We start from the raw sequence: 13,560 nt of genomic DNA, 5'->3' as shown, positions 1-13,560 counted from the left end.
TTGGCCTATTTTAGAAGAGAAAATGTACACATACATAGCCCTGACATTTTACTGCTCTTGATTACACTCCTGACAAAGACCATCCTTATTTAGGGATTCATTTTATCCAATCTAACCGCAATTATTGACCTAAAAATATTCACTCGTGAAGTTGAAGTTATGGAAAGTATCATGCAAAAGAAATCAATCTTATTTCCATGTTTATTATCTGCTATTTCTGAGCTCATTGACTCTAAATTTGGAACCTAACCGGTCAAGAGATAACACCTGTAATTCCCAGAAACACCTAATGTATACTGCAGTATGGAGTGCAGCATTGATCCATACTGATCAATGATTCAACACTGCAACATAACCACGGGTGATACGTTGAGTGCTCATTTGTTGATCATGCCAAATCAATATTACATTCTAAGCAATAACCAGTTCTGCTTAGTGTTCTCTTAGAAGGACCTTGTTATACAACTCTTCCCCCACACTCCAGACATGAAATTTAAAAATACCATAGAGGACAACACAGCTCTCTCCTGGAAGGACATAATGTACTTTATCTTCCCTACACATTTTCAAATGGTTAATCTCACGCTTGCCTTGCATTTAAAGATATTGTATTGTTATGTTCTTTAACTATGCCACAATCCATAATTAGCATTTTAACAGGGAAAATGATATATTCTGGACCGTACTATACACGGTGACTGTTTTCTTGTCAATAGACGTGTGAATGTTCTCATTAATTTTTAACATTTATACTAAGTTTAGCATTTTCACATGGCAACTATGCATCCTTTGTTACTACAAGCCAGGTAGCTGCAAAGAATCCTGCGTGTTAAACTTGATACTGACAACTGTGTAACAGTCTAAAGTAAAAATAATCAGTTAAAGTTCTAGAGTGCCAACCCAAAATAATTTACCTTGGAATGACTAAAGAGGCCTCAGTAGACATCACAATCTGCAGGGTATCACATATATCATACCAACAGCTCCAATTTGAGTCTCAGGAAAGATCAACTCTTTAATTCCCTACAGCCAGTTTAGGACAAAAAATAACTCATTCCAATTTTCAATTCCTTTTACAGACTTGGCTGTCTATGGAAACTTCCAGTTCTAAAATTCTGCGGCCTCTTACCAGAACTCTGAATACTTTCAAGTTTTTGGTAGTCAAATAAAAGGTTATGCAGCTGATGATTCAACTGACTTGTCCACTTTCAAATTTTCCTTTTCTAATTAGGCTTTGTGTCTTTCATTCTCAAGTAGGATGGATCATGCATTCTAGTTTAGTTATGCTTGAGTCACACAAACAGATAGGGACACAAAGAACTAAAACTGCAAGGTATTTGAGGCTAACATACTGGGAGCCATTTAAAATTACATCAAAAACATAATAACCAGGGCTGTCAATTAATTGCAGTTAACACATGCAATTAACTCAAAAAATTAATCACAATTAAATGCAGATTTAATCACACTGTTCACAATAGAATACCAATTGAAATTTGTTAAATATTTTGGATGTTTTTCTACAGTTTCATATATATTGTATTCTGTGTTGTGATTGAAATCAAAGTGTATATTATTTATTATAAATATCTGCATACAAGTACTGTAATGCAATCTCTGTTGTGAAAGTGCAATTTACAAATCTAGATTTTTGTTACATAACTGCACTCAAAACAAAACAATGTAAACTTCAGAGCCTACAAGTCCACTCAGTCCTACTTCTTGTTCAGCCAATTGCAAAGAGAAACAACTTTTCAATTAACAACTTAGCCAATTGCTAAGAGAAACAAGAGATAATGCTGCTCTCTTCTTATTTACAATGCTACCAGAAAGTGAGAACAGGCATTTGCATGGCACTTTTGTAGCTGTCATTGCAAAGTACTTACATGCCAGATATGCTAAACATTTGTATGCCCCATTATGCTTTGGCCACCATTCCAGAGGACATGCTTGCATGCTGATGACGCTTGTTAAAAAAAGGCATTAATTAAATTTGTGACCGAACTCCTTGAGGGAGAACTGTGTCCCCTGCTCTGTTTTACCAATATTCTGCCATACATTTCATGTTATAGCAGTCACTTTCACTGAAGATTTGACAAATTGAAAAGAAGATACCAATGTGAGATTTCTAAAGATAGCTACAGCACTCGACCCAAACTTTAAGAATAGGAAGTGCCTTCCAAAATCTGAGAGGGACGAGGTGTGGCCATGCTTTCAGAAAAAAGTCTTAAAAGAGCTACACTCCGATGCAGAAACTACAGAACCTTAACCATCAAAAAAGAAAATCAACCTTCTGCTGGTGGCATCTGACTCAGATCATGAAAATGAACATGCGTCGGTCCGCCTTGCTTTGGATTGTTATCGAGCAGAACCCATCATCAGCATGGTCGCATGTCCTTGGCAACGGTGGTTGAAGCATGAAGGGACATATGAATCTTTAGCACATCTGCCACGTAAATATCTTGCAATACCAGCAACAAAAGTGCCATGCGAAAGCCTGTTCTCACTTTCAGGTGAGATTGTAAACAAGAAGAAGGCAGCATTATCCTCTGCAAATGTAAACAACTTGTTTGTCTGAGCAACTGGCTGAACAGGTAGGACTTAGTGGACTTGCAGGCTCTAAAATTTTACATTGCATTAAAAAATAAAAAATTTTTATACATAATTCTACATTTGTAAGTTCAACTTTCATGATAATGATATAGTATTTTTCAATTCACCTAATACAAGTACCATAATACAATCTTTTTTTTAATAGTGCAGATACTTGTAATCAAAAATAAATATAAAGTGAGCACTGTACACTTTGTATTCTGTGTTGTAATTGAAATCAATATATTTGAAAACATCTAAAATATTTAAATACATGGTATTCTATTGTTTAACAGTGCGATTAACTGTGCAATCAATCACCATTATTTTTTAATCACTTGACAGCCCTAATAATAACCTTAATCTACTACAAAGGGTTATATTTTCTGTAACTTAAAGTAAACAATTCAGTTCTGCAATTTAGAAATGTTAAGAGAGTTACATTAGAGCCAAGCTTCAAGAGGTTTGATACAGCTATAAAATATCATTGAAAGAACCAAAATTTCTGAGATCATTTGAGAAACTTGTTTCAGAATCCAGGTAATGTTTCATACGAACGGCCATACTGGACCAATGGTCCATCTAAACCAGTTTCCTGTCTTCCAACAGATACTTCACAGGGAGTGAACAGAACAGGGTAATTTATCAAGTGATCCATCCCTGGTCATCCAGTCCCAGCTTCTAGCAGTTAGAGGTTTAGGGACACCTGAAGCATGGGATTGTATCCCTGACCATCTCAGATAATAGCAATTGATGGACGTATCCTCCATGAACTGATCTAATTCTTTTTTGAACCCCCTTATACTTTTGACCTTCACATTCAACATCCCATAGCAATGAGTTCCACAGGTTAACTGAGCATTTTGGGAAGAAGTATTTCCTTATGCTTTTTGTAAACCTGCTGCCTATTAATTTCCTTGGTTAACCCCTGGTTCATGTGTTACATGAAGGGGTAAATAATACTTCCTTTTTCACTTTCAACATTCATGATTTTACTGCCCCCCCATCATCTCTTTTCCAAGCTGAACAGTCCCAGTCTTTTTAATCTCTCCTCATATGGAAGCTGTTCCAATCCCTTTAATCATTTTTATTGCCTCTCTCTGTACTTTTTCCAATTCAAATATATCTTTTTTGATATGAGGTGACCAGAACTGTATTCAGTATTCAAGGTGTTACCGTACCATGGATTTATATAGTGCATTGTGAAATATTCCTTTCCTAATGGTTCCTAACATTCTGTTATCTTTTTTTAGTGCTGTTGCTTATTGAGCAGATGTTTTCAGAGAACTATCCACAATGACTCCAAGATCTTTTTCTTCAGTGATAACAGCTAATTTATACCCCATCATTTTGTATGCATAGATAGGATTATTTTTTCCATTGTGCATTACTTTTCATTTATCAATATTGAATTCCATCTGCCATTTTGTTGCCCACTCACCCAGTTTATAAGATCTCTTTGTAATTCTTTGTAGTCAGCTTTGGACTTGAGTAATTTTGTATCATCTGCAAAGTTTTCCACCTCGCTGTTTACTCCTTTTTCCAGATCATTTATGACTATGTTTATTATCATTGGTCCAAGTACAGATCCTTGATAGATTATATAAAACAGTTAGTAGTTCTGCAGTTTCATATTTGAGTTCCTTGAGAACTCTTGAGTGAGTACCATCTGCTCCTGATGACTTATTACTGTTTAATTTATCAATCTGTTCAACAGGCAATATGTTGTACACAGTTACATCACCTGAAAATGCATTTACTGTATATTACACATTCATATGTTCTGTTTTGTTCTGTGACCTCAGCAAGATTCTAGAATGAGGGTCTATAGATTGTCATTTTGTTTTCTGAAATGTAATTAAGTCAGGTGCATTTCTATACTCCCAGTTTTGACCACTGTAATCTGATTGTGTGGATGTGTCCCAGTTTTAGGACAAGTTTTTAATAGACAGTTACATGAATGTTTACAAATGTTTTTTAAAAACAGAAAAGTGTAATATTATTGATTACATAGACACCGAGCATCAGCTTTTCCTTCTACATATGTCTGTATCTCGGCTAGTCAATGACACATTTTAAGGTTTACTGAACAAACAAATCATATGTTTCAGTAAATTGCAGTGATTTACATCATACAGAAACAGAACATCTTACATAACACATGTGCAATAAAAGCAAACAGATGTTTGCAGTCTAACCACTGCACTAATGGAGGAGGTATGGCACTGTATCAAAGGCAAAACACAACATACTCAGAATTGCCCACTAGAGTTTTAAATACAGCTGAATAATTTTGAATAAACAACCAATAAGATATGCCATAAAGTGGTTTGGGATATTTCCATTCTTAAAAGGTAAGAATTTATAATTAATTGCTAACACTTAAAGTCCTCAGATAAAATAGGGTTTGAATTTCAAACAGACTAAGAAATTTGAGACTAAAGATAAAAAATTATACAGTGAAAATAATGACATGTTACAGAATTCACATATTAGAAGCACAATCAGTGCTTAATACATAGGAATATGACACAAGTACAAAAAAAAATACCCCTCAGGGTCCTGACTTGGGGTTTCAAATGGAACCTCCAAGACTAGGCAGTTATCACACAGAACTGAAGGAAGACCAGCAGCGCTGAGAACACACATCAGAGGAAGCTCATTGTGAACAAGTCAAGACCCTTTGAAAATGATGCTGAATATATCTATTGTATTACAAAATGAGACTGTTCACAACCTGTAGGAATGACGGGAACTTTGCACTACAGTATCCACAAATGTCTTGTTTCATTATTCCTGAAAGTAAGCTCAGCTGGTTTTAAATGAAGTTGAAATTAATCGAACACTTCCTTCAAATCAAATTAATCACATCTAACAAGAGAAACTGCCCACTTCCATTCTGCCTTCACCCTAATTCTTTATATTAAGGCCTATCACGATCACTACCAATGGGTGAGAGTCCAGGAATAAGAATAGTGCAAGACTTAAAACCAAAGAAAATGTTTCAATTTGTAAGATGAAAATGCTGAGTTTTGTATTAAAAAGTCCTATTGGCTAAAACTGATTTCAAAAGTAATCTATTCCCCTAGCCCTGGTATACTGTACAAAGAGCATAAAAGTCTGAGGACAAAGAGATCTTGATTGTGTTGACTGAGGCCAAAATTTAGCAAAATGTTTAAGAACATGCACTGTAAGCATGTGCGTAAGTCCCACTGACTTCAGTATTGTTGACAGAGAAGTTCCTTGGAAATATACTTTTTTTGTCTTTCAGTGTTTTTTGCTGAATCAGAAATTTATCAAGAAAATGAGCAACCCGCTGTACAAAATACAGTATTACCAACAAACCTCTGCATTAACACAGTCTTGTATTCTCTCAATCACTGGTCACAGCACCAAAAATTAGACTTAGTGTTGACTAATTTAGCAAAAAATAAAACACAAGAAATATCGTTCTAAAAGAAACCAGGCAGATTCAGCCTGTTAAGGGAGTTAGTTGCCTGAAACAGGAGTTACGGCTGCTCAGCACCTTTCAGGATCAGGCCCAAAGTTGTAAGCATTCCAAAACTAAAATTCTGACATGTGCTACTGAAATATAGCCTGGAATAAATACAAAAACAAATAAATCAATAGGACAAGCCTACCTAGAGCAGACTATTTGACAGATAACACAAGACAGACATGCTGAGCTAATTTACTATCCATAGTCCACTGGCAGAGACTTTCCTAGTCTTCATTTTTAACCTAGTGGTTTCTGAACTTTCCAAGCCAGACAAATAGCACAGAATGGCAGATAGAATGATGTGTCACAACTTGATATGATATGGGCTCTGTGTTTGTGCCTGCACGGACCATTGGGTTTTAACCTTTTTAAATTTAAGTACTGGGGTTTTTTTCTGACCTGATCAAGCAAGTTAAAGTTGCAATCAATAAATATAAAAGTTCAGCAGACTTCATGAAAGTATTTTAAACTGAGATTAATTTTTTTAATCATCTAAGCAGAACTGACCAATGATTTATTGTCATCTGATAATTTTCTCTCAATCAGGCCTGGTCTACACTACGCGTTTAAACTGATTTTAGCAGCGTTAAACCGATTTAATGCTGTACCCGTCCACACTACGATGCCCTTTATATCGATATAAAGGGCTCTTTAAATCGGTTTCTGTACTCCTCCCCGACGAGAGGAGTAGCGCTAAAATCGGTATTACCATATCGGATTAGGGTTAGTGTGGCCGCAAATTGACAGTATTGGCCTTCAGGCGGTATCCCACAGTGCACCACTGTGACCGCTCTGGACAGTAATCTCAACTCAGATGTAGTGGCCAGGTAAACAGGAAAAGCCCCACGAAATTTTGATTTTCATTTCCTGTTTGCCCAGCATGGAGCTCTGATCAGCACGGGTGGCAATGCAGTCCCAAATCCAAAAAGAGTTCCAGCATGGACCGTACGAGAGATACTGGATCTGATCGCTGTATGGGGAAACAAATCTGTTCTATCAAAGCTCCGTTACAGAAGACGAAATGCCAAAGCGTTTGAAAAAAAAATCTGAAGGCTACACAGTGCTGCATGACAAGTGTAACGGAAAGCCAGAGACTCAAATGGACGCTCACGGAGGGAAGGAGGGGGTACTGAGGACTCCAGCTATCCCACAGTCCACAGCAGTCTCCGAAAAGTATTTGCATTCTTGGCTGAGCTCCCAATGCCTGTAGGTTCAAACACATTGTCCGGCATGGTTCAGGGAATAGCTCATCAATTTACTCCCCCCCCCACGTGAAAGAAAAGGGAAAGAAATCATTTCTTGACTTCTTTCAATGTCACCCTATGTCTACTGAATGCTGCTGGTAGACGCGATGCTGCAGCAGTGAAGAGCAGTATCCGCTCCTCTCCCTCCCCGGTGGCAGATGGTACATGCTTGATAACTGCTGAATACCCCTGGCTGGCCTCAGGGGCGCCTGGGTAAAAATAGGAATGATTCCTGGTCATTCCCAGTAGATGGTACAGAACGGCTGGTTACCGTCTTCATCATAGCCACTGGGGGCTGAGCTCCATCAGCCCCCTCCCTTTCTGGTGTAAAGAAAAGATTCTGTACTGCTGGACTATCATAGCAGCGGGATGCTGGGCTCCTCTCCCCGCACTGCTTAATGTCCTGCCTGGACTGTCATAGCACAGGGAGGCTACCTCTCCCTCATTTTATCTCACTAACAAGTCACTGTTTCTTATTCCTGCATTCTTTATAACGTCATGACACAAATGAGGGGGACACTGCCACAGTAGCCCAGGAAGGTTGGAGGAGGAGGGAAGCAACGGGTCGGGTTGTTGCAGGGGTACCCCCCGTGAATGGCACGTAGCTCATCATTTCTGTGGGATCTGAGACGGAGCAGCTGTGCTCTCTGATACACTGGTTCTCTAGTACACTTGCCCCATATTCTAGGCAGGACTGACTCTATTTTTAGAAACCATAAAGGAGGGATTGACTCAGGGAGTCATTTCCAGTTTTGCTTTTGTGCCCCCGGCCGACCTCAGCCAGGGGCACCCATGATAGCAGCAGACAGCACAGAAGGACAGATAACTGTCATCTCATTGCCAAATTACACTGGCAGCAGACGGTACAGAACGACTGGTAACCGTCTCTGCTATCATGCAAAAGCAAATGAATGCTGCTGTGTAGCCCTGGAGTATCGCCTCTGTCCGCTGAATCCCGTACACATGTGGTGACTGTAAAAAAAAAAAGCTTAACGGGCTCCATGGTTGCCATGCTATGGCGTCTGCCAGGACAATCCAGGGAAAAAGGGCGCGAAATGATTGTCTGCCGTTGCTTTCCCAGAGGAAGGAATGACTGACGACATTTACCCAGAACCACCCATGACAATGATTTTTGCCCCATCAGCCACTGGGCTCTCAACCCAGAATTCCAAGGGGCAGGGGAGACTGCGGGAACTATGGGATAGCTACGGAATAGCTACCCACAGTGCAACACTCCGGAAATCGAAGCTAGCCTCGGACCATGGACGCACACCGCCGAATTAATGTGCTTAGTGTGGCCGCGTGCCCTCGACTTTATACAATCTGTTTTATAAAACCGGTTTATGTAAAATTGGAATTATCCCGTAGTGTAGACGTACCCTAGAGAAAAGAAAGGCTTGTCCCTAGCTTGAGACAGTCCTTCATTTGCATGACTCTTAGAACACATGCACTCGGGGCAGCTGGCACTGTAAAAGCAAAATAGGGCTTCCAATAGGGAACACAATATTTCAATCTTAGGTTGTAGCCCAGCATGTTCTTCATAACTACATTTATGAATGCCGAGGTACCACACAGCTACATGGGGCTTTAGAATTTTAGAACAGCAGTTGCACTAGGAAACATACGGATTTTGAGTTGCATTTTAAATTTCCTAAATAGAGCAGCAAGGACGGCAGAAGTAAAAAACCAAAACAGATGCCCTTTCAGAAAATAGATTCTGTATATTTAATCTAGAGGCAGCTGCTGTCTTCTCTTCAGCTAAGCTAATATGCCCTGCCTACACTTCATTACCATTAATCCTAACAATGTTTCAATACAGGATCTGGAGAAGATTGTTATAAATGTTGTCCCACTTGACCCACCCTTTTTGACACCTGTCTCTCCTCAAGCTATTCCTAGAGATGTTGCTTGCAGCTCAGCAACTGCTGACGGTTCTTTTCAATTAGGCATATGCTTCAGGGGAAAAAAGGAATTTACTTAGGTCACTTAAGGGCAGTGAAATCACACATGCCATATAAAATGCTTACATTCAAAAATGATAGTGTAATAGAATGGTAAAACCTTTAACAAAACCCTACAGGGAGCACACAATTAGTACAGCATGCTCATCTATTACTGCTAGCTCTCTGGTTACAGTTTGAAAGCCTTGAGTTTTCTTATTGAAAAAGCATTAAGGTATCAAAATGGAAATGTGATGTGCACTGCCTCTGCTTGCTAATGTATAGGAGCTCTCAATTCCAATTACATGAAAAATTTAAAAAGTAAAAATAAGTAAATAAAGCGGTGGCTCTGAAAAACCTGTTTAATCAAGAAAAAGAGTTGCTGTAGGGTCAACTCTAGTTTGTTTACCTTGGAAACTTTTAAAAATATCCTTAAATACTATAGTTAATGGATTAAAGAGAAATATCAGTTTCCATAGTCAACTTTTCTTTTAAAATAAAAGTGTAATGATAACTACATCCAACAGCCTCAGCTCTAAAGTTAACCCTTTATTTGCTAAAACCACAAATGGATAAGAACCTTCCTGAATTTAATGCACTAGCAATGTTTCACTCAGAACCAAGCAAAATCACTTTTGTCTAAGTAATCAAAGCCTTTGTCAGAGAGTAATAACTTCACAGCTCTGAAACGTGAACAAAAATTTCCAACTCGGTCCTCTATGTGTTAAAACTTGGACTGTCAAATCAGAGTTGTTCTGTTTCACTTCAGCCCTGTCTCATTTTAGACAGCTAAAGATGGTGCTATAAGTACATACATATATACAGAAGGCCTGTTGGAGCACAACACCTTTGCTTAGATTCAGTGTGTGCATCTGTGAAGTTAACATTTCTTTAGACTGAACATCATCATTGTACTTCATTATTTTCCTTGGAGCTAAACAATTGAAACTGACACAGATCCAAAGACAGGGAGAAAACTCGTAGACGTTAATTACATTATTTAACCCGGAACTAAACTTTAAAACAAAAGTATAGCTTTTTCTACACCAACCATTTAATGTGAAAGCTTTTCCTCAGTGTGTCAAGGCGTATTAAAATGGAAATGTTCTACACTTGGGCGAAACTCATTTTTAAAAAAATGAATACATATTTACAGATTAAAAGTATCAAGGAGAAAGGTTATAAAGTTTATGCAGCTCAAGGTAATAGCTTCCCAAAAGACCCTCACCCAGTACTGCCAGCTATTCCACCTGTAAAATGACAGAAATATTGCCTCATGGGCCAAATCCCATAAATATGATTCCCACCCCCCATTTTGTGCATCGTGGACCAAAAAAATTGCTGGAACCAGTTTTAGCCAAATATACAAGTAGCGTTCCTTACATACAGCTCGTTGGCAGTGAAAGCATTATTTAACCACTTTGCACAGGGCGGTGTTCCCAGTTTCCAAGATTACTTTACTTGCATATTGTCACAAAGAATGTTTCTGTCTATCGATGTGTGAAGAAATATGCCCATTTTACAGATAAGGAACTCAGGCACAGAAGCTTAAGAGGGAAGAGTGATCTAGTGCAGGGGTTCTCAACCTTTTGTGAACCACATCCCACCCTAGTTTTTTGTGGCAGGGAAGGGAGGTATTTCTTTGTTTTTTAACTTGGAGCCCTCATGTCATTTACTCAAATGTAGCCCAGCTGCCCCTCCGTCATGACTGAGGGGTGGCTGGGCCAAATTTGAGTTGTGTTGTGACATGCTTTGCCCCCTAGAAAATTTGACAGGTGCCTCCTTTCCCCCCTCTCAATTGAGAAACACTGATCTAGTGGATAGGGCATTGGATTGAAATTTGGAGACTTGGGTTCATTTCTCAGCTCATCCTCAGACATTCTTTGTGACTTCAGGTAAATCACTTAATCTAGGAACTGTTTGATCTGCATCTATATAACAGCACCTAGTACAATGGGGTCCTGGGTCCATGGCTGAGGCTCTTAAGTGCTACGATAATATAAATAAATACCCTGTGCCTCAGTTCCCATCTGTAAAATGGCAAAAAAAAAACCACCCCTATCTCCCAGGGTGTTGTAAAAATAAATTCTGTTAATGATTATGAGGTATTTGAATCAGTACCATTAAGTATCCAGACAGAATAGAATCCAATAGATTAAGAGTGTGTTTCTCTTGGCAGGTATTTCTCCTGTTCTTAAAGCTTGCATTTTATTTACAAACATCCCTGATAAAATCTCTTATCTTGTATCCCTACCTGAGGCACAATACAGAGTTTCTTGGAGGTACCATAAATGGAAGCCAGCAAAGACGGTGGAGGTGAGGTAAGTGAAGTTCAGAAGCCGTAGTCTTTGCTCCTGGTCCTCCATTCCCAGATTCCTTACTGCTACTGAGTTTCATCAAAACCAATGGTATTTCAGAGGGATAACATGGTATGTTCAGATGCTGTCCCTTGTCTAAGAATATCTATTTTCCTTGCAAATGATCCTGTAAAAATGCTATACTAAAGATACATACATAAAACAGCAATGCAGTAACTCCCATTAATATATTCACTTTGAAGGTCAGGAGTTTAGAAATATCCTGTATATTTATGAATGAGAAACTAAATTAGCATAAGTGAATTTTAAAGGTTGCCAATTCCTTATCACGAATGAATGTTTTAGCCAGGAAATATTACATTATAGGAGTTTGCAATATAACTGCTTACTGTTACTCAGACATTAATGAATCTTGCAACATTTTGAAAGTTAACTGTTTTGTTTCTAGTTTAATCAACTTCTTAAAAATCTTCTACATTTTCAGAATTTTTTTTTTTTTTGCTATTTTGGCCCCCAGTAAAGATACAGACATACAAATTAAATTCTTAATTTTATCACAAAAAGTCTGCATTATCAGTCAAAGCTTAGTGCAGTACAATCATATGACAGTGAACCACCAGAATGAGAGAAATGAAGTCACCCTAAAAACAAAGTCTGCACCTGTTTCTGTAAAGTTTTCTGCACACAGTATTCTTCTGTGGAAGGTTCCTCTCAGAGAGATCAGTTAAACCAAACTTTCATTCATAAATTTTTGCATTATTGGTGCAATAGAATTTGAAGCAAGTTCTACAACTAGCTGCCTTTTAACATTGTCTGTCCTGAAGTACCGTACAATACTATGCAATTAGAAGGCTATTGAAACATGTTCTTTCAGATTTCCACTTTTAATTCTTTGAGATATTCTTCAAAGAACTCTTTTGCTCTCTGGCTTTAAATCAGAGTCTCTTGTAAAGGTTATCAGATTCTGTAAATGTTTCCTAAGCAATCCATGTTTTTGTTTTGTACCTTGACAACTTTTATTTTAGGAGAAGAGGTTTTGCTTACAAGTTTTGCAAGACCGAACCAGGCTTATTTTTAAGTAACTTGCGCTTATTGCTGCAGGTATCCCCATATTCCATGTACAGCGAGCAGGGACATTTCAGCTGTGCTGACTGAGCTCCAGTCATACCAATCAAAATGAAATATACTAGAAACTATGGAATGAAGCCATAGTTCATTTTTTTTAAAAATGCACTAAACCTTAAAAATAAGGACGGTTAGTGTATGCATATTAGAAATTTTGCATTCTGCAGTTTGCAGGATTCAGACAGTTAATCAAAGCATCCTAGCTTTATTTCCACAGTCTTAGCTTGCATCTGTGTTCCATCAAAGATAAGAAACTTTGATAATCTCTTTGGTAAAGAAAGGTGTATCCAAATTAGAAACACATGGAAAGTCAGATAAACTAAAATAATTACCCCCACACAGATGTTGCTGTGCACAAAAGGCACAAATTGTCTAGAAGCATTTCTACAATGTGCAAGCCATTTTAGGAATGAACTAGATATAAGAACAAGACTTAATAGTAGCACTCTGATTTCCTCCTCATTCTAACAAGGCCACTTCTACAATGCAAGTGACTTACCTGCTTCTCCATTTTTATGCTGTCAGTTTGTGCTGTCTTGTCCTGAAATTCTGTTTGTTTGGTTTTTTTAAGCTGATAGTTCCTCCAAGTAGGGTGCTTTGTTGCCTGGCTTGTGCTGTTTTTCCTCAAGATCAGCTGAACTGTAGTCAGTTTGATTCAGGAAGCTGTGCTCTGTCCAGCCTACTGATCACTCCCACTCTCCAGGGTGTGTGCTTACTTGTCTCTCTCAGTCAGGCTAAAAACCAGCCAAGCTCACTTCAGTATAACATGTTTCCTTAGTTAGGTAAACAAGCATTGCATTCCGGGTGTAAGAAGTTAATTGGGAATAGGTGTAAGTTAGTTA

The 13,560-nt window shown here is 38.3% G+C and overlaps 1 protein-coding gene across 1 annotated transcript in view; it reads right to left on the bottom strand.

Moving 5' to 3' along the window:
* MID1 (midline 1) overlaps window positions 1–13,350 on the bottom strand; it is a 351,287-nt gene extending 337,937 nt beyond the window's left edge. The window contains exon 1 of the mRNA XM_050963694.1: window positions 13,218–13,350. The gene's annotated coding sequence lies outside the window, so the exon portion shown is untranslated. The remainder of the gene's footprint in view (window positions 1–13,217) is intronic.
* Window positions 13,351–13,560: the final 210 nt, after the last annotated feature.

This window comes from Gopherus flavomarginatus, chromosome 1 (genome assembly GCF_025201925.1).
Source record: "Gopherus flavomarginatus isolate rGopFla2 chromosome 1, rGopFla2.mat.asm, whole genome shotgun sequence".
Classification (NCBI taxonomy): domain Eukaryota; kingdom Metazoa; phylum Chordata; order Testudines; family Testudinidae; genus Gopherus; species Gopherus flavomarginatus.
This window is presented reverse-complemented; position numbering and strand designations above follow the sequence as displayed.